This window comes from Gopherus flavomarginatus, chromosome 8 (genome assembly GCF_025201925.1).
Source record: "Gopherus flavomarginatus isolate rGopFla2 chromosome 8, rGopFla2.mat.asm, whole genome shotgun sequence".
NCBI lineage: Eukaryota > Metazoa > Chordata > Testudines > Testudinidae > Gopherus > Gopherus flavomarginatus.
Genome location: NC_066624.1, coordinates 110,470,692 through 110,497,549, shown reverse-complemented (window position 1 = coordinate 110,497,549; position 26,858 = coordinate 110,470,692). Strand labels below are relative to the sequence as shown.

Sequence of the window (26,858 nt, the reverse complement as noted above, 5' to 3'; positions counted from 1 at the left end):
TTTGCCCAGGGAAATGCAGTTGTCAGGCAGGGCCATTCGGATACAGATGGTGCTGAAGGGAAAGCATCTAGCCTGGAGAACCACCACATTGTTCCATTTCTGGTCACACTTTGAAGCCGTGTTGTTCTTCGGTGAACTGTAGATTTCTAGGGCCAAATTCACCATGTCTTCTTGGGCCAGCCATAATACACTGTGGCAAGTATCTGTTAATTGCCACAGTTATTCCATTACCCCAAAGAAAGACAGCTTTCCTTTGCAAAAGGGTTTCCTACCCAGTTCAGTGAGGAGAGACACTCCCATGGACACAGGCAGCTCCTGAGGAGAGGAGCTCCTAGAAGGCCGGATGAGGAGGGTTCCTAGGGCAGAGGGCCTAGGTGATGTGAGCCTGGAGACACAGAGCTCTCCAGGGAGCCCACTGGAGCAGGAGTCTGGAAGGTCACTCCTAGAGATGGGAGATTCACAGAGAGACAGCTGCAGTCGGCAGGCATCCAGGAGGACCTGGTCTCAGCCAGACAGTGGCAGGAAACCCCAACCTGACAAGAACTATGCACTGCTGCAGGGAAAGAACTGTAGCAGATGGATCTCCGCAGATGGCTGCTTCAGGAACAGGATCCTCTTCAGGCAGCGTCAAGAGACCTGATCCCAGGTGAACCGAAAGAATCCCAGATGAAGAACCAGGATGGAGGCATGCAGTGGACTTGGGTGGGAGACAGATGGACTGGGACTGACTGGGTCCCTCAGCTAGAATGCTGGGACAAATGTTTTGCTCATATTTTTTGCTGGCCTTTTCTGCTAAATAAATGAGCCACTCGAAGAGTGGACCCTCCTAAAGCCTGCCTGGACTTGTACTCCAGATGTAGGGGGAAATATAATGGCAGGGTTAACCCACACCTGACTACAAGGCGGTGTGCGCTGTGGCAGCTTGCACTGGGACAGTATCTACCAAATAAAGCCAGCCCATGCCACAGTGCAATGCTCTCTAGGTCTGACTGAATTTGCTCTCAGCAAGGATAGATTTCTTACAGTGATCTAATCTGATGCAGGGCCCAATTACAGGCTAGATGCAATAGGCAAGAGACCAATTTTCCACAGGAGCGACGCTGAACAAATGGTCAAGAGAGAAGAAATCATTCTCTTGCTATGGGGCACACGGTAACGGACAATTTGTTGGAGCACGGTGGCAGGATCAATTTCACAATATATTTTCTCGCGGTAAGAATTGCACCCATTTCTCTGTCAGCCCAAGGACTCACAATGCTATAGATGATAATTATCTTTTTATTACATAGCAAAAACCTCTCCTTCCCCACTCTCAATAGCAACAGTGCAGAGGACGGGGCAGGTGAATATGGCATGGACGGAAGGACGGATATCATCGAAAGGGAGGAGGATACCCCTGCCTTTATAAAAGGAGAAGTATCAAAAGACGATTCAGTGTTGGCAGCTGTTTAATTTGGACAGTTTATTAAACATCATCAGGAAGGCATGGCAGAGAGACTGTAACGCTAACAAGAGATCTGCCATTAATCTTCAGTAACCCAGCAGCTGCGGAGCGCAGGTCTTGAAACAAATTTCCCTGAGAATTACTATTAATCTCCCATCCTCTGTTTATTAATCCCTTGCCCGGCTTCCTATCTCACCACTTATTAACGTCCTCAACTGTTTGCAGTAAACAGGATGCTGAGAATTCACCTCCAGCTCGCCATAATTTACAGGCCACAAGAAAAAGAAAGGAAGGGGGAAAACCAGAGAAAGCGTAGGATGAAAGCTGGCTCAGTGACGGCGACAGAACGGAGGAAAGGAAACCTCACACACTGGCTGCTGCTTTGAAATCCTGACGGTATTTCCAGGTACGTTTTCTTAGGCTCACTGCAGTGCAACCGCCTGCCATCCCAAGATGCTGCCACAGCTGGAGAGATCAGCGTTCTGAAGAACACACTCTCGGATATTCCCTCGGTTGGATATGTGCCCACACAGGGAGTTCCAGCCCATACGCTGCACCTCTGGAAACACTCAGTGCTGTAACGCGTGGTGAGTGGTGACACAGCAGGACCATAGCTGTCATGCCACTGAATAGCACAGCAACATGGAAGTAGCTATATTTGCTCCAACCACTGGCCACTGAGTCCAACCACCAGCCATCATAGCTCTGACCGTGCAGCTATCTAATCTGCTACCATTCCTGGAGTAGCAGCCAACAGCTGATACCACAAGAGAAGGCGGACACAGCCTCCTAATGCACCACAATAATCACTGTGTGGACATGGGAGGGTGGGGAAGGGAATTCTTTCTTTCCCAATACAGGCCATCAACGTACACCCTATATCATGTATGCTGATAGCTCTTAGCATGAAAAGCTACAGATGTTAGTTCTCTGGTCCCTCTCATACACACAAGCCACATAGTAATGTCGAAGGCGGTTAGCCATCACCAGGTAAAAGAAGACCCACGCTCCTGCATGTTGACATTATATATTTTTTTTCCTTGGGGAAAACTAACTGGACACCAAACTCTCATGGCTGCACTTTACCTCCCTTTTCATCACCTGTCTATCGGTGGCAAACAGCTCTTGGTCATCATGGGACAGAAATTGCTATTCGAAACCTACCAGCTATGAATCTATATTCCTTCGTACCCAATTTTTCCATGGCTTACCCATGCCTTGTTCTATGTCAATTACCATGACTCAAGAGCATCTCTAACATCTACTTTGCCCCCTGGGATGCTGTCACAGTTGATTAAGGACTGAGACTGGACCTACTTTGACAATGTTCCCTTTCAAACGTTCTTACCTGAAGGAGCCTCTTCACTGGGAGTTAATGATCATGCCTTGGGATAGAAGTGAAGAGCAAGCTAAGGGGTGCTTTATATAATTCAATAAGGGGCCGTTGCTGAAGGTTCAGAACTGTATCTCAGGAGGAGCTTTGGGCTCCTGCAAAATACCTTCAGTCACTTTAAAAGAATTTGTGATCCTGAAGAATGAACGAACTCGCTCAGCAGCACATATATATTTCCATTTAGGTCCTTCTAATTATTGAGACACGCTCTTTTCTTTACTGCCGTGCACTGCAGGTATGTGAGATTTAAGCCAATCTGGATACAACTCAGAGGATGCTGCGGTAACCACAGCAGCCAGCATATCAGGTCCCTAGATCCCCACATAAATCCTAAAATGAGCAGTTTTCCAAGCACAGGAACCTCATTCCCCTCTCACCTCAAATCAGAAGGCGTCCTCCAAGCCCAGGACGAGACGTACTTACAGGAACGCTGAAGGGTCTCTGTAGAGGAAGCAGATAAAGATGTTTCCAAATTAGAATCAAACCCTTAAACGCCGTAACTGCCATAAGTAGATCAAGCTGGATACATCACTTCGGCAAAAAGCCCAAATGGGCTAATAAGCCCTCAGGCTTTCTCTAATGATCACAGAGCAAGCCCTTTCCCTGACTACAAGTCCTATGTCCATCTGCCCCTTCCCCCTCCCCCCACAAGGGCCTTTCACCCTCTCTCTGGAGAGACTAAATCTGAACTGGTGCTAGAGTAAGATGGGGTGTGTTTGAGGGAGAAGCTATTTGTTTTAAATCGATTTACAGATGGTGAAAGGCAGTGGCTTGGTTAACAAAGTCCTCCCTAACTCCAGCCTTTTGCCCACAACCCTTAACATGCCTCCTCTCCCTGAGCTGGAGGGGACTCCCTTCAGGTGGGGAGGCAGCGGGGGAAGAGAACAAGATGAAAAAGTTGTTGCTTCTCCATCTAGCCCTTGGCTTCCCTTCTAGAACCATCAACTAATACCATGTGTGGTGGTAAGTTTGCCACAGAGACACCAACAAGAACTAGAATTGAGATCCAACTCATTTCACACAGGCCACTGAACAGCCACCAACCATGACAGACGAAGTTACCACAAACATGGGCTGTTTTTTCATCCAGTGGTCTTAGATGCTGGTAGCCTGCTGACCACCCTCCACACCTATCCAGCCTCTGTGCTTCCGTGTTTTTCGGGTTGCCCTGTTGTGAACATTACTTGTTACCTTCTTCTCCAGAACAACTTGATACCGGTGAAAGGTTTTGCATAATTGCAACAACAGCATTTCATTTCTCCAAGCCATCCCCACCATGACATTTGCTGACGTGCAAGGATAAGTGGATATCTAGAGACCAACATCATGCAGCCAAGGGTGACTGGGATCTAACACAGTACCAGCAGGACATGACCCCATTTAACATGGATTGATGTAGGCCTCCAGGGCCTTTCATGTCTCAAGATCTGGGTTCAAACTCTCTACAAAGTCAGACGTAGAGATGCCTTTACTGGAGTCTCTCCTCACAATCCCTGAGCCAGAAATGAAGATAACTAAAACGAGATGCCAACAAAGTTCTTAAGCCAGCATCGGCTCACATTACACAGAACCACTAGACAACTGGCATACATGTCTTTGCTCAGAAGAGCTCCCAGACTGGAATGGCACAGAGTGCCACCCAGAATGAGGTTCACCATGAGCAAGGGACGAAGGAGTGTGAAAACAACTAAAACAGCAGCTGATTGCACCGGTTCGGGACTGAAGAACATAATGCATGGAGGCAGCTTGCTCAGGATCTGTGTCATGAGCAAAAAATGTACACTCACATTTTAAAGACAATATAAACCCAGCTTAAGTAACAGCAGAGAAGCAGATAAACATAACAACTGCAGAGGAGGCAGCATGTGCACACAGGTTGGTTGGGTTTTTTTGTTTTTATTGGGGAAATGAATGCAGAGGATTTTTCTGTGCCTGTTACATTTTCTGCTCACCAGTTGATGCAGCAAGGAGACTGGAGACTTCAAAGACTCGTTCTTGCTTACATATTGAGACTGCTCTAAACTAATGCCCCTAATGTGACCAAAAACGAACACATGATGAATCATTCATACCGCACATAGCAGGGCTAGTAAGCACTAGGCCTTGTCTCTTGTGTGCTGTGCTGTATGCATCTGTTTTTGGAGAAAGGAAATTCAAGTCCTCACAGGGTTACAAGCTTACTGCTCTGCGTCAGTAGCTTGGCATCTTCTCGGCTGGAAAGTGAAAGTAAAGTGAAAGCTTCAGAGCTACAATTTAACCATGAATAGCCAACGGAGTTAAGCAAAAATCCACTGGCACCGGCAGCAAATTACACAAATGCACATGTCCGTTTCCCCAGCCTGTCTTTGGAAAGTTTCAGAGGATAAACTGCATTTTTATGATTAGTCCGAATCAAAGGAGTCTTTTAGAGGGGTTTGAAAAAAGGAGAGAGAGTGGCCCAAATCAAAAGCCCAGATCCTAAAACTTTGGAGAGCTTGGATTTAGTGCTGAACTTCATTGCTGGCATCATCTCTGCACTGGACCAAATCAAAACATTTACCCTGAATGCTGCAGAAGTTTAGATCTGCATTTGGATACACTGGCCTGAGACTAAACAGGAGTCAACTGATACAGCTCCAGTGAAGTTGATGAAGTTAGGCTGAATTAGCCCAACGGAGGATCTGGACTATCAACTTCTCAACTCAGCTTGCCCCCTCCTCCCAGTTAAATATCTTTATCGAAGACCAGGATCTTTGCCATATTAGTTTGAATAATTTATTTAAATCATGCTTGAAGATTCATCAACATCTTTGGGGTGTGTTTGTGTTTAAAAATAAAATCCCAATAGCTTTGAACACTTGAAAGCACGTGTTCATATTTCACCAGATTTGTGTGGATGTGCAGTCGTGCTTTCAGCTTTACACCTGTGAACTGGCTAATGGGAGAGAGCCCTACAGCACAGTGTGGGCGGCAAAGAGAACACAAAACATAAAACTGAGCAGTGAGTGCCTGCCAGGCAAGAAGATAATAGCAGTTCTTTTTGGAGGCCTGAGGTATTATTCACCAAGGATAGTTTTGGGTTGGGAATGGACAATGGCTGCAGTAAAAGGGACCAGGAAGGAGAAAGGCACTCTGATACTATAGTAACAAGATTGGTTTAAAACCCAAGTTAAGGCAGACAAAACAGATCAGAAAAGGAAGACAAATTCGGATTAGTTTAAACATTTTACATATATTTTATATAGTATGTTTCATTCAAAAGGATCTTCAAAAGCTTTACAGATTACACTGCACTACAGCCAAAATGCTTCTGAAATAAATGTAGTCCTACTTTACTAATTCTGGGTCACTGAGAACGAAAATGATGCTTAAAATTGTTGATTGGCTCTAGTTTTCAAGATATGCTATTGGGTCAGTATATAGGATCCTTGACTTGGGAATGGCGGAGGATAAGTGAGTTATAAAGGGAAGGGATCTCAATTTAAACCAGAAATGACTAAAATACATCTTTGACTGGATCTGTGAATAAACCTATGACTGGGTTTGGACAGTACTTGCTTTTTAGGCAAAACAATGAATGATGCAATCTGAAGCTAGTATTGTGTCATACATGATATGAATTGCATCATGTTATTCCTAGAAGTCATGGATGATGCAATCATAACGAAGCTTACATCACTCTGCTGAACAAATTGCCCTATATCAGCTCTAGAAATCATACAGTGTCCGCGTGCTCTCTTATTTGTCAGTGTTTGATTTTGCAAAGGGACACATTTCTGTTTAGCCAAAGTGAGCAGAGATGCCTTGTACTTGTGTGAACAAGTGCAGATAACTTCTGCTATGTTTGTGGTGAAGTGACTTTTGCATCACAAAAGCGCAGTATAACCACTATGATTAAGAAAGCCTATCACCTTTATTTTGGCTGCAAAATTGGAGATCAGGACAAGAGGTGGGCCCCACACATATGCTGCAACACTTGTGCAACAAATCTTCGCCAGTGGTTGAACAGGAAAAGGAAATCTATGCCTTTTGCAGTGCCAATGATTTGGAGACAGCCAACAGATCATACCAGCAATTGTTACTTCTGCATGGTGCCTCCAGTTGGGAAAGGTGTGTCAAAGAAGAAAAAGTGAACTGTGCATTATCCAAACATTCCATCAGCTATACGCCCAGTACCCCACGGAGAAGGACTGCCGGTTCCTGATGTACCAGAATCATTCTCACTTGAGTCAGACGAGGAAGAGGAAGAAGATGAAACTTCTGGTCCTGAACCATCAATGTCACAGGACCCACATTTTCTCCCATCCTCCTCCTCTGAACCACACCTCCTAACACAAGGTGAACTGAATGACCTTGTCAGGGATTTGGAACTCCCCAAGAGTAAGGCAGAGCTGTTGGGCTCCAGACTACAGCAGTGGAATCTCCTGGCAGGCTATCAGGGTAAATGGAGCCCATCAATGCTTGCAGACTATTGCTGGACAGTGACAAGAGATGCTCCATTTAATGAATACAAGAGACAAGCCAAGAAGCACCGAGTAGACACTGAATAGGACTAAACTATGTACATAATAGTTTTTTGCCTTTTGTTTCATAATAAATTTTATTTATGTAACCCTTTTGCTGATTTTTAAAGTGTTACATAAACAGGACAGGTGAAATATTATCATGTAAAGCAACCATAAACACATGAAAAGACCTAGGTTTACAATTTATGATTAAAACTCTACTATCTACACAATATACATAGACATAAAATGTAAAAACTTAAATATCTTAGAAACAGTAGCCAATCAGTTGTTTTAATTGTCACATTTGAATTCAGCACATCAAAATACATAATAAATATCACATTTTATCTCTGAAGCAGACGACTTCTCAAAAATTGTAGACCAGTGTTATGGGTAAAGAGGCCTTCATCCATTGGCAAAATGCAACCACTAGTATAGCAGACTGTGACACGTGTTTAACAGCAACAGTACAGAACAATTTTAAAGACAGGGAAAATGAAGAACTCTGTATCCAAATGACGCTGCAGGGGAAAATGAGATAGGCCAGAATTGAATTAGTCAAACTGTTGTGGGCCAGTAGGCCAAGATTTAAACACTTATTCTTGCAAAAATATGGAAAGAAGGGAAATCACAGGGTGTGGAGATTGAACAATGGAGTAGGATCATAAGACCATGGTCTTTAGGCATCGAAAAGTCATTTTAGATTAGCTGACTTCATCCCCATGCAAATGCAAGACAGCATCTGGAGAGAGATATTAACGTGATGCTATGCTATGGGTTTAGACATACGGCCAAGGAGAAATGGCACAGTTGGAAGAGAACATGGAAACCTCTCGGGCAAAGCTGGATTCATATAAAGTTAATAACAGACGTAATCTTGAGACAATTAAACTGAAAAAAATATATATTCCAGCCTCTCCTCCCCTTATACCTCATTGAATGGCTATATATACTTACTTCCCCGGGCCCCTGATATTTTCTTGTCCATTTTTCTCAATAACCACTGGATATAGTTTAAATGTCAGTCTATCACCATACTTTTACAATCCCCATCACCGTATCATCTCCGCAGCTTCACAAACATTAATAAGCTCATGATGACCATACCACTGTGAAGCAGGGAGGTACTATTAATGTCATTTTACTAAACCCTATCTGGGAAAGAGAGCGGTTAAGTGACTTGTCCAAGGTCACACAGAGAGTCTGTAGCACAGCTAGCAACTAAGCCCAGGTCTTGAGTTCCAGCCCAGTGCCCTGACCTCATGCTCATCCTTCATCCCCAAAGGAAGACATCTGATCACCAAGAGGACTGTCTCCTTTCTAACCAGCCTGCTCCTCATAAGCAATGTGAAACATTCTAGGAATGTTACACTGCAAAACATGCATTACATCAGACCATTCAAATGTGCACATCTAGGCCCCGTCTCCTCACATGAAGCCGCTCCCACGGTATCCTGGGGCTGACACACAAGAAAATTAAAATGGGCCAACCAGCTCACATTGCAAATGAAAGAGCTACTTGACATGCGCATGCACGTTGCGAGAGAAAGCCTTGGAAAACGACAACTATGGGCAGCACAAATTCCCCTTACATCAGTGAGCATTCTGATTTCAGTCAATAAAATGGGGAGAGGTTAGTATTTGAGCCATTTTCCTGCCTGATTTTAATTTCCTTGCATATCAGCATTTGCCAGGAGCATTGTCAACACAAGGGATCATTTGACACCCTCACTGATTGTATGCAAATTAATTGGATTCTTTGGGCTTGGATTTATTTTGCTTGCAAGTTGTTTTTGCCTGGAATGAAGAGGTTTTAACCAGGAAATATTTTAACGAAGGAGAGGGTATTTTCAAGTCCCAATGTTGGATGCATTGCAGACCACTGCACACAGATCTTTGTTTCACGGCAATCCATCTGCTGTATTGGGAGCAACGACTGCAATGGATAGGAGCACTGGCTATGATTGACGTCAAGATCAGTATCTTGCTAGCAGCTAAGTTCCATTTGCCTCCCCTTGTGTTCTATGGAACTCCAAGTCCCATTGGTCTGTGCAGACCAGAGCTTTGTACTGAGGCACACACAAGCCCAGAAAAGCCCATTCTCTTTGCTGTGCACACAATGGAGAAAGCCTCAAATGTTTTGCTCAACGTACAGTAACTCTTCGCTTAACGTTGTAGTTATGTTTCTGAAAAATGCTTCTTTTAAGTGAAACGACGTTAAGAGAATCCAATTTCCCCGTAAGAATTAATGTAAATGGGGGAGGGGGTAGGGTTAGGTTCCAGGGAAATTTTTTTTCACTAGACAAAAGACTATACACAGTATAAGTTTATATTTTTATACTCTGTGTGTGTGTGTGTGTGTGTGTGCGCGCGTATATATATGTGTGTGTGTATATATATATATGTGTGTGTGTGTGTATGTGCGTATATATATATGTGTGTGTATATACACACACACACACACACACACACACACATATACACAGTATAAGTTTTAAACAAACAATTGAATACTGTACAATGCACTGATGATTGTGAAGCTTGGCTGAGGTGGTGGAGTCAGAGGGTGGAAGAGGGTGGGATATTTCCCAAGAAATGCCTTACTGCAAAATGAGGAACTAGCACTCGGCTGAGCCCTCAAGGGTTAACACATTGTTGTTAATGTAGCCTCATACTCTACAAGGCAGAAAAAATGGAGGGAGGGGAGACAGCATGACAGAGACAGACAGAGACACAAAGGGTGGGTGTGAGAGAGACGCGCATTGCCCCTTTAAGTACGCTGACCCCACTCTAAGTACACTGCCTTTTTAAGTAGATCAGCAAGTTGAGACAGTAAGCTCCCTCTGTCCTGAGCCCTGTCATGTCCCGCCCACCCTGCTCTATGGGGTTGGGGTAAGCGGGGGGCAGGAGCGGGGGGAGGGGAACATCCTGACATCAGTACCCCTCTTCTCCCCACGCCCCTTGCACAGCAAGCAGGAGGCTCCCGGGAGCAGCTCCAAGGCAGAGGGCAGGAGCAGCACAGGGCAGTTGGGGGAAGGGCTGTGGGGGGAGGGGCAGCTGAACTGCCCAGCATTTGATAGCCTGCTGGACAGCTGCTGGACAGGGAACTTTGGGGAATGGGGAGCTGATAGGGGGCTGCTGGTCCACCCTGGTTCCAAGCCCCCATCAGCTAGCTCCAAGGGCTGCTCTTCCTGCAAGCAGTGGACAAAGCAAACGGCTGCCAAACAACATTATAAGGGAGCATTGCACAACGTTAAACGAGCATGTTCTCTAATTGATCAGCAACGTTAACCGGGACAACTTTAAGTGAGGAGTTACTGTATTAATTCCAGCTGGGTTCAAAACAGAGGCGTGGGTGAATTCAGTGTCAATCGGCTGGAAAGGGGATAAGAGGAATCATCATCATTATTACAGGAGGAAAAATTATAGTCATGCTTCTCCAAGTGATTAACAGCCTACCACTGTTGCTGGCTAATGGAGTTGCCCCGGAGCTAAAATTGTAGAGATCTTCGCTATAATGCTGAAGATGCTAGGCTGAAGCCCGGCTCACCTACATGCATGTTTCGTCTTGAGTACATCTGTGCTTTGGTCATACCCCACAAGGCTGTAGTCATCGTAACTCAAAACTCTACCCAATCCTTAGCAGTTTATCTAAAACTCTGAACATGGCCTAGGGGCAGAATTCACGGCCTGAACTAAGCTGCAGTCCACACAAGGGAGCAAAGCCCTATGCAGTTCTGCTTTGTGTGGGGGGAAAGGAAGGAGAAACTGACCTAAGGAGACATATTGCAACAAATACTCACTCATGTCCAGTCCTGCCTCAGATCCCACCACAGATATTACGGTGATGGAGGCCATATATGTTATCGATTTGTATCACAGCAGTGCCCAGAGGCCCCGAGTGAGATCGGTCTGTACAGACTCCCTAAGCTCTTCAGGACAGGTCTCTTGCTACGTGGATAGTTAAGACAAACAGAGGAAACTGAGGCAGAGAGAGGGGAAGTGATTTGGCCAAGGTCACCCAGCAGGTCAGTAGCAGAGTCGGGAACAGACCCCAGATCTCCTGATTCACTGTCCTACGCCCTAGCACTGCAGCATGCTGCCTCTCCACCATGATTGCTAGCTCAATGCCAGCATGCAGACGAGGCGGGCCTCATCCCTTTTCCTACTGAATCTGAGGAGCCCCTTTACAGCCATGCAGGAGGGTGGCAGGATCTTGCCAGGGAATCCAGCAAGAGCACCAGAGCGCAGACCCTGGAGCACTTGGACCTACAAGCCACATATTCAATTCTCAAGCTACAAAGCTATATCTTAGCAAAAGTGCAATTGAACTCCATGTACTTGTTACATTGCTAAATATACTCCCGGTTGTCAAAACAACAAAGAGACTGATGGATCTCTAAAGCGTACTGTATCTATTTAATTGTCAGCATTTCAAAATGACTTGGAAGAAAAATGCTGCGTGATAAGTCTAATCACCATGGTTACTGCTGGCTAAACTCATAATAAAAAAATATTTTAGCGAAGCGCATGTTGCCACATGAGGAGCAGATGGGAGACGATCTTGTTACTGTGACAACCCTGCTGCAAAACTAAACTTGAGGAAAAATGCGAGAGACTCTTTTTGAGATCTCAGACACAACAGGCATCAGAGGCTAAATCTTCTCAGACGTTCAATGCCAGGGAATCAAGCTTTGGCTCTATCCTCACCCAGCAGGTGCTCTCAGTCTGGTGGCCAAAAGCATCATTCTACAATGGCAGAAACCATTATGTGGGTGTTCATGGAAGTGATGGATAAAATGATCATAGAATCGTAGGACTGCAAGGGAACTTGAGAGGTCATCTAGTCCTATGGTTCTCAACCAGGGTTACACGTACCCCTGGGGGTACACAGAGCTCTTCCAGGGCGTACATCAATGCCTCTAGAGATTGGCCTAATTTTACAACAGGCCCCATAAAAAGCACTAGCAAAGGCAGTACAAACTAAAATTTCATAACAACAATGACTTGTTTATACTGCTCTATATACACCTCTACCCTGATATAATGCTGTCCTCGGGAGCCAAAAAATCTTATCGCGTGATAGGTGAAACTGTGTTATAGTGAACTTGCTTTGATCTGCTGGAGAGCACAGCCCTGCCTGCCTGGAGCATTGCTTTACCGCGTTATATCCGAATTCTTGTTATATCGGGTCGCATTATATCGGGGTAGAGGTGTACTATACACTGAAATGTAAATATTTATATTCCAATTGATTTATAATTATATGGCAAAAATGAGGAAGTTAGCAATTTTTCAGTAACAGTGTGCTGTGACACTTTTGTGTTTTTACGCCTGATTTTGTAAATAAGTAGTTTTTACGTGAGGTGAAACTTAGAATCATAGAAGATTAGGGTTGGAAGAGACCTCAGCAGGTCATTTGGTCCAACCCCTGACCAACACCAACTAAAATATCGCAGCCAGGGCTTTGTCAAGCTGGGCCTTAAAAACCTCTAAGGATGGAAATTCCATCACCTCCCTAGGTAACCCATTCCAGTGTTTCACCACCTTCCTAGTGAAACAGTGTTTCCTAATATCCAATCTAAACCTCCCTCACTGCAACTTGAGACCATTGCTCCTTATTCTGTCATCTACCACCAATGAGAACAACTGAGCTCCATTCTCTTTGGAACCCCCTTCCGGCTGCTATCAAATCCCTCCTCACTCTTCTCTTCTGCAGACTAAACAAGCCCAATTCCCTCAGCCTCTCCTCGTAAGTCATGTGCCCCAGCCCCCTAACCATTTTTGTTGCCCTCTGCTTGACTCTCTCCAATTTGTCCACATCCTTTCTGTAGTTTGGAGCCCAAAACTGGATGCAATACTCCAGATGTGGCCTCACCAGTGCTGAATACAGGGGAATAATCACTTCCCTCGATCTGCTGGCAATGCTCCTACTAATGCAACCCCATATGCTACTGGCCTTCTTGGCAACAAGGGCACACTGCTGACTCATATCCAGCTTCTCATCCACTGTAATCCCCAGGTCCTTTTCTGCAGAACTGCTGCTTAGCCAGTCGGTCCCCAGCCTGTAGCAGTGCATGGGATTCTTCTGTCCTAAGTGCAGGACTCTGCACTTGGCCTTGTTGAAGCTCATCAGGTTTCTTTTGGCCCAATCTTCTAATTTGTCTAGGTCACTCTGCACCCTATCCCTACCCTCCAGCATATAGACACTCCCCGGGTTACGCAAATCCGACTTATGCAAATTCGGACTTACGGAAAAAGTTCTGTAAGTTCTGCAGAGTTTGGCGGGGGGGGGGGAGGGCTTGGCCTATCCTCAGAGGTTAAGGAGAACAATTTTTCTCCTTGTTGTAACAACCTTTTATATACTTGAAAACTGTTGTCATTCCCCGAGCTCCCCCGCACTCCTCTCTTCTCCAGACTAAACAAATCCAAGTTTTTCAGTCCTCTCTCCTAGATTATGCTTTCCAGCCTAGGATATGGGAGAACAGGGTTCAATTCCTAACTCCACTCAGATTCCCTGTGATGGACAAATCACTCAGGGTACGTCTACACTGCAACAAATCCCCACCTCCCTTGCCAGGTTTCAGAGCCAGAGCTCAAGCGGGAACATCTACACTGTTCTTTTTAGCCCCACAGACTGAGGAGGGTCTAAGACTTGCTGCCGTGGGGTTTTGGTTGGTTTGTCGGTTGGTTGTTTTGCAGTGTAGACATACCCCCTAGTCTCTGGCCTCAGTTCCTCATCTGTACAATGGGATTATAGCGCTGCCCTACCGCACGAGGGTGCTGCAAGGATAAAGACGGTGAGAAACTTACAAGCTGCGGTAAAAAGGGCCATTGTAAGTATTTATGACAGAGAAAAGTATAACTGGGAAAGGTCACACATGAAAGAGCCACATACCACAGATATTGGCCTAGTTTTCACAGTCACATTCCTTACACACTCACATTCTCCTCTTTGCTTTCTCCCATTTTGCCTTGCAGATCCTGTCTGGGTTTAGGTCTATAACATACACATTACGGTACTTTAACGTGACAGCAGCTATGGTGGCCCAAGGATTGACTAGATATGCTGCAATAGCGGCACTGCACTTTCTACCCTGCTGTGCTGCCCTCTGGTTAGATTTGTAAATGGCAGCCAGTAAAGAAATCAAGTAGATGAACAAAAGAACCACCTGGCTTTTGTCTCTCCAATTGTAGGTGTTGGCGCTGTTTGCACCCACTTTCAAAGGGGCTCATACAGTCCCAGAGCCAGAAAGTTCCATCTGGCCCCGCAGGAAGGTGGTGTCCCTTTCCCAGGATCTCAGTGTCATTCAACAGGGCAGGTGGACTCTTAAGGTTGCAGAACTACAGCCAATCAGCAAGCTCCCTCCTGCCTACAATTATGCCTGACAGGTAGGGACATGACTGGAATAAACTCCAAGGGGGTACACGCCTGAGCACAAGCGAGCCCTGCCGCCTAGAAGTCTGCGACACCGACTGTACATGCGAATACCTCGGAAGCATGGTGCCACCCCAGCCCAGCTGCCCTGTACACTGACCCCCTCAGATCACCTGTTCACAAACTGCAGCCACTCCTGCGTCACCAGGCTATGGCTGCTTGGCACTGCTGCTCCAATGTTTAGCCGTGCAGCACTGGGGGCTGCCTCTAGCTTAGAAGAGACTGGAGGGAAAACGGAGGAGCCAGTCCTCTAGCCCCATGAATGCCGGGGAGCCTGCCTACACAAAAGTTTTGTACAGGGCCACGAGCTACCATTTCCCCTTGCCCAGAGAAGAAGATCTGGCAAAGGTTAAAGGTGGGACACACAGCAGCACATGCAGATTCTGCTCTCAGCGCACGGAACTTCAGACACAATTTTGCAGTGATGAAAGTCAGCTGTGGGTGTTGGGTGGGAGGGTAGGTGTTGGAAGTGCTGCTTTTTTGAGCAATGACTCCAAAGATGCTGACTCCACTGTGCGGTCCCAGCTAGAAGGTTTCGGGTTTATTTCCTTTATATAAAATCTCAGAAAGACCTAAAACTTGACTTCTTTAGCAGTAAGTTTCAATCCCTTCCCTCCTAGAAATCTCATCCATCCACCTATGATCAATTCTTGTTCATCCTCCTTACCTAACGGAAAGCATCACTGGCTGAGAGAATGCACGAGTTTCATCTGGACACAGAAGGCAACGGGAGACACTCGATGTTAATCTGATGAGTGTCGATGATAACTGGTGATCAAGTTTCCTATTAGTCTGAAATGCCATTGACATTTTTTGAACAAAACCTCCCATTCCCTCCAGCGTCATGCCCCAAACAGCCTTAATCGTTTACGTAGGCAAAATTTCTGTGCACTTAGTGTCAGTTGTTGTTGTTATAAAACATAGGACTGGAAGGGACCTGGAGAGGTCATTTAGTCAAGTCCCCTGCACTCAGGGCAGGACTTAGTATTATCTAGACCATCCCTGACAGATGTTTGTCCAACCTGCTCTTAAAAGTCTCCAGTGATGGAGATTCCACAACCTCCCTAGGCAATTTATTCCAGCGCTTAACTACCTTGACAGTTAGGAAGTTTTTCCTAATGTTCAACCTAAACCGCCCTTGCTGCAATTTAAGCCCATTGCTTCTTGTCCTGTCTTCAGAGGTTAAGAAGAACAATTCTTCTCCCTCCTCCTTGAAACAACCTTTTATATACTCGAAAACTATTATGTCTTCCCTCCGTCTTCTCTTCTCCAGACTAAGCAAAACAATTTTTTTCAATCTTCCCTCATACGTCATATTTTCTAGACCTTAAATCATTTTTGTTGCTCTTCTCTGGACTCTCTCCAATTCGTACACGTCTTTCCTGAAATGTGGCGTCCAGAACTGGACACAATACTCCAGTTGAGGCCTAATTGAGTGGAGTAAAGCGGAAGAATTACTTCTCATGTCTTGCTTACAACACGCCTGTTAATACATCTCAGAATGATGTTGCTTTTTTTGCAACAGTGTTACACTGTTCACTCATATTTAGCATGTGGTCCACTCTGAGCCCCAGATCCCTTTCCGCAGTGCCTCTCCCTAGGCAGTCATTTCCCATTGTGTATGTGTGCAACTGATTGTTCCTTTCTAAGTGGAGTATTTTGCATTTGTCCTTATTGAATTTCATCATATTTACTTCAGACCATTTCTCCAGTTTGTCCAGATCATTTGGAATTTTACTCCTGTCCTCCACAGCGCTTGCAACCCCTCCCAGCTTGGCACTGGCCGCAAACTTTATAAGTCTCCTCTCCATGCCATTATCTAAATCACTGATACAGATACTGAACAGAACTGGACCCAGAACTGATCCTTGCGGGACCTCACTCATTATGTTCTTCCAGCATGAAAGTGAACCACTGATAACTACTCTCTGAGAACAGTTTTCCAACCAGTTTTGCATCCACCATATAGTAGCTCCAATTGGGTTGCATTTCCCATGTCATAAGACATGGGTCTTGAATAGCACCCACAATGGAGCCACACCAAAAAAAATCTCTCTTAATGAGAGATGGTTGGAGAACATTCGTTGAAAAAAAATCTATAACTTCCCCCATTGTTTTTGACGCAAAATTTCAAAGTTTGCAAAACTGTCATCAAAACTTTGATTTTTTTTTCCAACCGGCCCCTTTGTCAATATAAGCAAGTTCTCCGATCCCAGCACTGCAGAGGAGCTGCTTGGCAGCACAAAATGACTCCACATTTCCCAACAAACTCACTGCCCTGCCAGGAGCTAACTTACTGCTTCCTAAAGCCCTCTAGCCATGGGACAGTGAACACGCCACCCAGGCTGGCACTGAAGGGATATTGGATGGATTTGTGAGAGATGCAACTGTCAAGCTATCCTGCAGTGGGTCAAGAGCATGAGTACTACATTAAGAGGTAAGGCACAAACCCCAAATTGGCTGAGTTCTATAGATTTCGCCCACCAAGTGTCAAGTGTAAATTCTTCAGGCCTAACACCATGGAGTTACAGACAGTCTCCTTGGGTACTCCAGTCTAGGTAAGCTTGTCTTTGTGACAGATGGTCCCTTACACCAAAAATCACAGCAATATTCTGTAGCGGTATAAAGTATTAACCGGTTACCCAATAAGCATCAGTCTTATCGGTAAGGTATTCAGGTGAATGTTTAAACTCTGCTGCGGGACTCCGCTGCCGTCCCTCCCGCTCCTCTCACACCCGTGGTCCTGGCAGCTGTCCCCCCTGCCCCCAAGGTCCCAGCAGCCATCCCCTCTCTCCCCAACACCTGGGGTCCCGGCAGACATCCCCACCCATGCCTGGGGTCCCAGCAGCTGTCACGCGGGGGCAGCCGGGACCCCCTGCATGCAGGGCAGTGATGGAGTCTATCGGTTAAATGTTTAACCAGTAAAATTTTAATGGTTTAAACGTTTATTTTTTTTAAACGCTATTTACATCCCTAATATTCAGGTTACTCCCAGCCCCAAAGGGGACCAATCACTTACCCCACCTTAGGTCTCACGTCAAAGATAACGCTTGGAGCCAATCCAATAAGAAACTATTTAAAGAGTTTGTTTAGAAGGTTACAGCAGGTAAACATACACGCACACATGAGTTACAGTCTTAACTTTCAAAAGATACTAGGAGTTTATATAATACGCAAGCTCTGAATGTCCCGCTCAGGGCTAACCCAGGCTAAGCAGTAGGGATCCCTTGCTTATGTCTAGAAATCTTGCCCTCCAGAGTCAAAGCAGCACAGAGTTTTCAGGGATTTTGATTCTCTTTCCCCCTCCTCTGAGCTGCCGTTCAGCTGATGGGAAGTATTCATTTGTATGTCTCCCCTTTGTGGGGGGGAAGGGGACATAGGCGCTGGAACTAGAGGTGCTGGGGGTGCTGCAGCACCCCCTGACTTGAAGTGGATTCCATCACATACAGGGTTCACAGTTTGGTTCAATGGCTCTCAGCAACCCCTGCTGTACAAATTGTACCAGCACCTCTGGGAGGGGGAGCAATTAGCAAAGTCTTTTGTCCTCTTTGATGTTCCACAACAGTTCCTCTGGTGTTGACAGGCCTTCTGTGGGGCAGGAGAGAACACCTTCTGTTGTAGGCCCGCATTTCACACTAATAAATGTCTGGTGATTTCCACAGCTACTAAGGCTTAGGCTTGTCTACACTGGCACTTTACAGCGCTGAAACTTTCTCGCTCATGGGCATGAAAAAACAACCCCCTAAGCACTGCAAGTTGCAGCGCTGTAAAGTGCCTGTGTAGACAGTGCACCAGAGCAGGGAGCTGTGGTAGCTATCCCCCTCGTGGAGGTGGGTTTTATATAGCACTGCTGCAGTCAGCGCTTTAACGCTGCTAGTGAAGACGTGCTCTTACAATGCACACACTAATATTACCACCTTACAACATGGGATACACATACTGTAAGTGAGATTAACACGTGCAGCAATTTACAAGCATTCAATAAAATCTAGACACTAAGCACATTTTTATAACTCTAATACCCATTTTAACACACAAGTGAGCCAGCCTGATTCCAACCATGTATCTGTCAGCGTTCAGTTGAGACGGGGGGCCCTGGCATGAGCTGGCACCGGGTTTGCCAGCATCACAGTAACCTCAGACATCAAAGCACCTTGGCAAAAGGTAAATTTTTTCAAGTCTCATTTTCAAAAGTGACTTGGGCATAAGAACGGCCACACAGGGTCAGACTAAAGGTCCATCTAGCCCAGTATCCTGTCTATCAACAGTGGCCAGTGCCAGGTGCTCAGGCTTCTAAACATCAGCAAAAGCCAATGAGACGTAGGCTCCCAAGTCAGGTGTTGCAATACCTAGACACCTTTATGGAGCAACATGTAAAAATCTGGACCCACATCTCTTTTGAAAATGGGAATTTGGCTTTGAAAATTTTACCCTCTAGCCTTAACTGAAGTTGAGATTTCAAAAACTAGGAGCCTAAAATTAGTCTCCAAAATCCATATTTATGGACCTGATTAACTTTTAATAACGAAGAGCACGTCACAGTTCCCACTGACTTCAGTGGGAGGAGATACATGATCAGCACTTTTGAAAATCATACAGGTGCCAAAATATGGATTTTGGAGCCTAATGTCAGCCTGCCAGCTTTGAAAATCTTGGCCTAAGCCAATAAGCTCTCACAGCTATGGGTTTGGGACAACTACAGATTCTGTTCTAACAAAAGCATATATCCTCTTTAGATAATTCACCAGTATGATTCCTCTCCCTTGACACAAATTGATTCATTTGATTGAGATCAAAGGATGCTTTGCACATTTTTATTTGATATTTCTGGAGTTGCAACTGTTAATTTTGCTAAGCATGCAGCACTGCTGTGACTTCACCAGAGACTACCATAAAACCGTCACGTTACATTAGTTAGGGCTTTGTTTTCAAACAGGTATTTGGTAACTGTTTTCCCTACCCTATTCCCAACATCAGCATTTGAAGCACGGTCCCAAAAACAGACAGATAATAGTTATCTCCGCTCAATAAATCAAAGAGGTTTTTAGGGCATAAAAGTGTCCAGCAACGCATTCCTGAGCTCTCTCGGCAACAGAACGTATCCTCAGCAGATGTGCCAACATTCTTTTCCACCCTGCTGTGGATTGTGGCAGGCGGTTACAACTCTGCTAGCTAGTTCCTTCAACTCCCATTGTACATGGCTTAATTCACCACAGAACCTGGGTTACTTTTGCACCTCTGAGACCAGAGGTCACATCAAGGTAGGTTCCACCATGTCACTGAAGCAGAGGAGGCACCAATGGTCACTGGTAACTGACAGAGTGACTCACCATGAAGGTAGGAAGCAGAAACCAAGGTTAACAGTCATAAACGCATAACACATCAGCACCCACCTACGTACTAGCGATGGGGAACTGCTCGACTACAGAAACATGGTTCTAGTCCAATGTAAAAGGTCTGCACTATAAGCTAAAAGGAAACCTGCAAAGATTCTGTTCATGACAATTAACACAAGGATGGTACCTCAAGGGAATGCCTTCCTTAAATAAAACGGACCCAAATCATGGAAGTCAGACGCTGGCTCGGGCAGAATTCCTCTGGGACTACGCACAGGACAGAGCCTCCCCCCAGGTAGCACAAGTGGTTAAGTTGTTCAGGTGCAGTCCCTGTTCTACAGGCCGTAATGTAAAACAAACATACAGCAGAAAACCCTAACGACGCCTGTAAAATCCCTCATAACAACACGGACAGCACACAAGCCTGACTACTAGAGCCAAGCAAAAGCATCGTCGCTCATGTTCCACTCAGGACCTGTTCGCCACATAAGCAAAGCACGAGTGAGTGCTGTGATGAAAACAGGACTGGAACTCCAGGACTCCTGAGTTCTAATCCAAGAGGTTTGTGATGGAGAAAGCTCATTAGAGCATTCGCATCACCTCCCTGCCAAAGCAGGGCTGCTTGCCCTATTTACAATGAGAAGCCTCATGCATTGACACTGATTTCCACTAGGGTCCCTTCACAGCGGGTTCCCAGTTTGTAAAACAGGGATCACAAATGCTTGCCTTCCTACCTCAAAGCGGTGTTGCAAGCATTGCTTACTTAGCACTCACGAAGCGCACTCAGGATTAAAAGTATTATATTCTGGAGGAGCTACATATATTTGCACGTTTGCACGGAGTAGGCCAAGATAGATTACATTGAAACAGCATTTGCAGCCTGCAGCCGTTATCCAACGAAATGCCTTCTCACAGCATGCCGTCTGCCCACTCACCGTTATCCTGTCTCACCTAAATACATGTAGGCGGAAGCATCGTTCGTTTCATCTGACAGGAGTTAGGTTAGCTGGACTGTTCAGTAAGCATGAGGACAAACATTTAGATATTAGCTCATGGTTTGGGACCTTTTAGGGATTATCACAGGGCAATTCAATTTCTTTCCATTTAAGACTAATTTCTGTCTCATCAAAAGTACTAACTGGAGGTGGGTCTTTTCTCCAGACTTTTAGTTTCCTGATGAGTCATAGCAGATCCACGATGATAAATTCAGTGCTTCAGTCAGACTGTTTCTTATCAAGGTATATTCAGTACATTACTAAGATGTTGAGTGTGCTATTTAAAGGGCTAATTTCAGACATCGTAAGTAACATGCCTTATCAGAACATGTGCTTTATCCTGAACTAGACAGAGGGATCTAGCATCCCCTATCACAGGGTCCAAAACCAAAAATACTGCAAGGACAAAGAGAAATACGATGTGATTGGTCCAGTGCACATGGGTCTCCTGCAAGCAGCCTTCTCTTCCATTTCCTGTACCTTCCCCTTCTCTTTGGCATCAGAATTATGTGTGTGACAATGGCATTTAGTAAAGAAAAAAAATATTTGAAGGTTGCAACAAATCTGCAGTGCTTTGTTTTCCTCTTTCTTGGACCAGGAACCGAGCATTTATTTTTCTGCCTCCGGGGGCTCTTTTACATCCCTGTATGAGAACCGCCCTAAATTCCCACACTTCGCACACCACTTACTTACAAGATCCCATGCTGCGTCAGGCAGGCAGGAAGCGCACAATCTAATTTCCTGGAGGCAACACTGGTTATGGGCACTGGCAGCTTCCCTTTGTTCTTTGTCAGTGTTTTGATTTAACACACGGCTAGATCTAACTAAACATGCTCGCTGTCCAACTAACCCTGTTGCATGTATTGATTCTATTACTGCACAACGCCCTGTCCCAGCACAAGGTGCATGCAGAAGACAATATGGTCACTGCCACAAGAGGCCTACATTTTACACTGCAAATCCTTACACCTATTGAAGTGAACAGGAACTTTGCCTGAGTTACAGCCCTAAATTAGACAAATACAGTTAAGAGGAAAAAGGAAAAAAAGACCAGCTGACTAGAAAGGTCAAACCCCAAAGAGGTCCTGTTTGAATACCACGAGAAGGTTTCGCAGAAGAAATGGGCTGGAAGGAGGGATGTGAATGAGGAGAGAGTAGTGTACCGACAATCAAGAGGAGGAGAAATTGGACCAAGCATGGGAGGTGGCACGGAACGAGGAACAAAGACAAGCATGAGGTTGATTACATTATTACAGCAATACCTCATCCCATTCTCCATGTACTAGCTGGATAAAGATAGTGACCTGTACAAAAAAATATTCTGTAAGGGAGGAAGGACTGACCAATGGTTAGGGTGCTACAGGAGACTTGCAGGATCAGGGTTCAAAGTCTTACTTCTGCCACAGACTCCCTGAGTGGCTTTACACAAGTTACTTATACTCTCTGGGCCTCAGTCCCCCATCTGTAAAATGGGTATAATGGCACTTCCCTACCTAAGAGGGGTATTGTGAGGATAAATATGTTAAAGACCATGTGGTGATCAGTTATTATGGTGATTGAGGCCAGATGGCGATGGATTCTGCAGTACCTGAAATGGAAACTAATGTACTGAAATACCTGAACTTGCTACAGTGAACGATCACTCTAAGGACGGTCACCTACATCCTTCTGTAGACACATGCACACACTAGTGGGTGTTACTGATGGCACAACAGGAGTCCTATGCCAACAGTAGTGAGGTTTTGTAATCCCAGTTCCAAACTTCTCCCAACAAGCGAAATCAAAGAGTTATGGCAACAACCCACCTCCAAAGTTCACAAAGCTGCCACTGTATACTTGTAGGTAAGCAAATCTACTATCAGTTATTAAGGTTTCTTACAGCGACTCCACTCTTCCACTTGAAGATATTTATATATGACTCTAATTACAGCATCAGAAAAGAAGAATTCTTCAGCCACCACAGAGACAGAGTGATTTATATTATTAATATTGTGGTTGAAATGTTCAAAGCAATGCAGGGGAATTGGCCACACAGCCTCCATTAAAATTAATGGATGTTGCATGGCTAGCTCCTCTGCACTGCTTTGAAATTCTCAACCTCTGCGCTTATATGAATGTATATCCCCACATCTGAGGATCTCAAAGTGTTTTACAAATATTAAACTAGTTTCGCCAAACCCCTGGGGAAGAAGGGAGAAAGGAAATTTGATTTTCTCTAGTTTCCCCAGATCTTCTCATATGATTAAGTTCAACTTGGAAGACCTAGAGAGAGAGAGAAAAACAACTTAAAATCTGTCAGGGATTCCATTTATACAGCATTAGTAGTCCAGGTCACCCCAAACCAGGGGTACCTAACTCTTGCACCTGCCCCTTTAATCAGAGCAACAGACAATGTACCACCTTCAAAAGCAAAGTTGAATCCAGTTTTGTAAATCTGTACATGAGACACCATCGTTACCAGTTCCGGGATGATGGGTTCCACTACTTCAGAGAGCACACATCCTACAATGCAGGTCACACAGTAACAAGCATCCAACACTTCTGTGCCTTTAGTACATTTCCCTTGTAGGTCTCAACACTTATTTTCTTAAGAACAGGCAGCAACTTTAAGATGAGTGGGTCTTGATTTGTTAAAAGAAGCCCATAGCTGGAATTCTGACAGCCACATCTTTCGGTTTTTGAAAGAGTTTAGACAGGATCAGCCACCATAACTTCTTAATAATGGCAACAGAAACATGCATGGCATGATAATCTCCAGAGGGTAACAGCCAATAACTCTGAAGAAAATGAAGCACTCTCATTAGAAATTGGTTATCTGGTTGCTAAATCTACTGCAAAGGCACTTTTTCATACAACGCACAATTGGCCTACGGGACTCATTGCCACAAGATACAATTGAGGCCAAGAGCGTAGCAGGATTCACAAAAGGAATGGACATTTACACGGGTAATGAGAAAATACACAATTATGTTAGTAAGGATTTTTAAAAGCGTTGGAAGGACTACAAATCTCGTATTTCACACCAAAAGTTCTTGTGCCTTTCTCTGAAGCACCTGGTGCTGAGCAACGTCAAAGACAGACTAATGGGCTAGATCAGGGATAGGCAACCTATGGCACGCGAGCTGATTTTCAGTGGTGCTCACACTGCCTGTGTACCATCCACCGGTTCGGGGGGCTCTCCATTTTAATTTAAATTTAAATGATGCTTCTTAAACATTTTTATAACCTTATTTACTTTACATACAACAATGGTTTAGTGATATATTACAGGCTTACAGAAAGAGACCTTCTAAAAATGTTAAAATGTATGACTGGCACGCGAAACCTTAAATCAGAGTGAATAAATGAGGACTCGGCACACCGCTTCTGAAAGGTTGCCGACCCCTGAGCTAGATGGACGCATTATCTTACCCAGTCTGGCAATACCCATGCTCCTAAAATGATTAATTTTAGAGTTTTCCTGCATCATTAAGTGGTTAAAATCTCCTGCCTTTCCCAAAATCCAACCTGAAAGCCTCTAAAGTCAGAAGGGGAATAATAATCTTGTTCAGCCCACGTCTCAATCTCCCTTTCCTCATTAGTGCATAGTGACGGGGAAGTTCTAGCACAATAAAACATATTCATTTGAATACAAATCGCTCTTCTGGTGAGCAAACAAAACAGGGTACAAGTGATGTTTTTCTGAGATATAATGCAAACAGACATAGCTAAGAGAAGCAGTGAAAACGAAGCACTGTGAAAAAACGCCAGTGCAGACAAAGCTTTGCATCCCAGTGGATCTCAAAGTGCTTTACAAACTCTCAGAGGCAAGAATCATTTCACCCTACCACAGAGGAGTAACCCATCTCTGGGCTGCCGTACAGCAGCTGTTTAACAGCACAACAGTTTGGGACTGGAAGCAGGGAAGCAAGACATTAAATTGAACCTGCAAGGGAATTTAGAAATTATTAATCTGGAATTTGGCTAGCTCTTTATATTTAAAAATGGAAACCGTGCGCTACTTTGAGTAATACGATTCAGAATGTCATTTCATAGAGCAGGCAAACAGGCAATCAGCAATAAATACAGAGTTGTGTTCTGAGTCATCCATATATATACAGAGGATCTACTTCTATATATTTTGTTAGTCACTCAACTCTGACTCTGAAGGTTGGAGAAAGTGATACAAGGGCGAAGGACTGAACAGACCGAATATTTCTGGGATGGGGAAGGCAATCTTTAATCACACACACTTCAGTGATTAGAACAGGGAACTGGGAGACAGAACTCCTGGGTTCTGTTCCTAGTTCAGCCACTGTCTTGGCATGTAATGTTGGGGAAATCATTTATCTTCTCTGTGGCTCAGCCCATCCATTCATAAAAAGGGAACAGGAATATCTAACCACTATACACAGTGCTTCTGAGAGGCACTTCTGCAAGTGCAAGGTATTACTATTTAATGCTATTGAAACGTCACCCTTTAAAAAGAAGGTGCTGCCTGTCAGCCTCTTTGTGAAGTCCTTGGTGGGGCAACGGTTTGATCAAATCAGAGTAGAACTGAAAGTAAAGTACTGGGCACAAAACGACTTCAGACACCCGACTGCTACCTTTTAAACCTATTCTTTCATGATGCTTATAGATAACGGCCAGTTATGTAGCAAACTATGCTGCATGCACAGCTAATCTACAGGGAAACATGCACGCTCTTTTGTTTATTTATGTTCCCTCCCTCTCCCCATCCACTAGCCTAAAATGTAAGCTCTTCGGGGCTAGTGACTGTCTTTCAAATAAAGTATTGTCCGACTCCAGGTGATACTGCCATGCCAACAACAACAAGTGGTAAATCCTTTAAGGAAGAAGCCCTGATCAAATTATCAGCAAATTTCCCGTGCTAAACCTTTGCTTCTTCCCCTAATAGAATTCAGAGCCTGTCAGATTGTTTGGAATGTGTTCCTGGCTTATTTAAAATGGCAAATGAATGTTATCAAGATGTTGACTATTAAGAGATGGATTTATGAGCAGTGAGGAAATGCTGAGGGGAAACAATGAAAAATCACCCTTTTTTTTTTCCTTGTGCCGCTGATAAAGCCTCCCTGAAAAACTGATTTTATTTTCTCACTGCATCAAATCCTACAGTGCTGCCATTCCGAACACATTGCAGATGGTTTGGGTCTGAACTCCTTAAAATAAAAGCCAGCCTCTCTCTCCCAATGGCCCAACAATGGAGAAACAAAGCCAACATGTCCCCAGCATTTGAGAGGCTGGATTTTGTCTGGGCTCATTTGAGGCCTTTGGTGCCTTGGGACTGCAGGACAATTCAAGGGAAAATTTCCTTAAAAGGAACATGAGTTGCGATATATTGATTTGGACAACTGCGATCAAGCCATTTCCCTGTGGAACTGACCTCCATTCAACCATACAGACACGCTCATGCCAGTTGGAGTCTCCCCTCATCCTGGCTCCAATAGAATGAATTAAATCTTTTAAAGTGGCTTCAACAAATCAATAAACAGGAAAGTTACAATTAGCTGAACATGATTTAAAGGTAAAGTGATTGCTGGGGGAATTCAGCCAAAGATTCTTCACATCAGAGGAATCATTGAGGTGTCATAAGCAAAAGCTACAGCTTTATCAAGAGAAATTTACCTCCTATTATTATTAGTTACTCTTGGAAGTGACCTTTTCTGCAAATCTCTAGACCATTCTGAAGTGCATGAGCCGTTAAGTAGCAAAAATAGTTCTTAACAGAAGTCAACTGCTTCAAAAACATGTTATTAAAGGTTGTC

General features: G+C 44.7%; 1 protein-coding gene across 14 annotated transcripts in view; it reads right to left on the bottom strand.

Moving 5' to 3' along the window:
• Window positions 1–26,858, bottom strand: part of LPP (LIM domain containing preferred translocation partner in lipoma) — a 443,967-nt gene that overhangs the window by 293,797 nt on the left and 123,312 nt on the right. For all 14 annotated transcript variants that reach the window (XM_050964799.1, XM_050964800.1, XM_050964802.1 and 11 more), the window contains one exon: window positions 3,215–3,278. The gene's annotated coding sequence lies outside the window, so the exon portion shown is untranslated. The remainder of the gene's footprint in view (window positions 1–3,214; window positions 3,279–26,858) is intronic.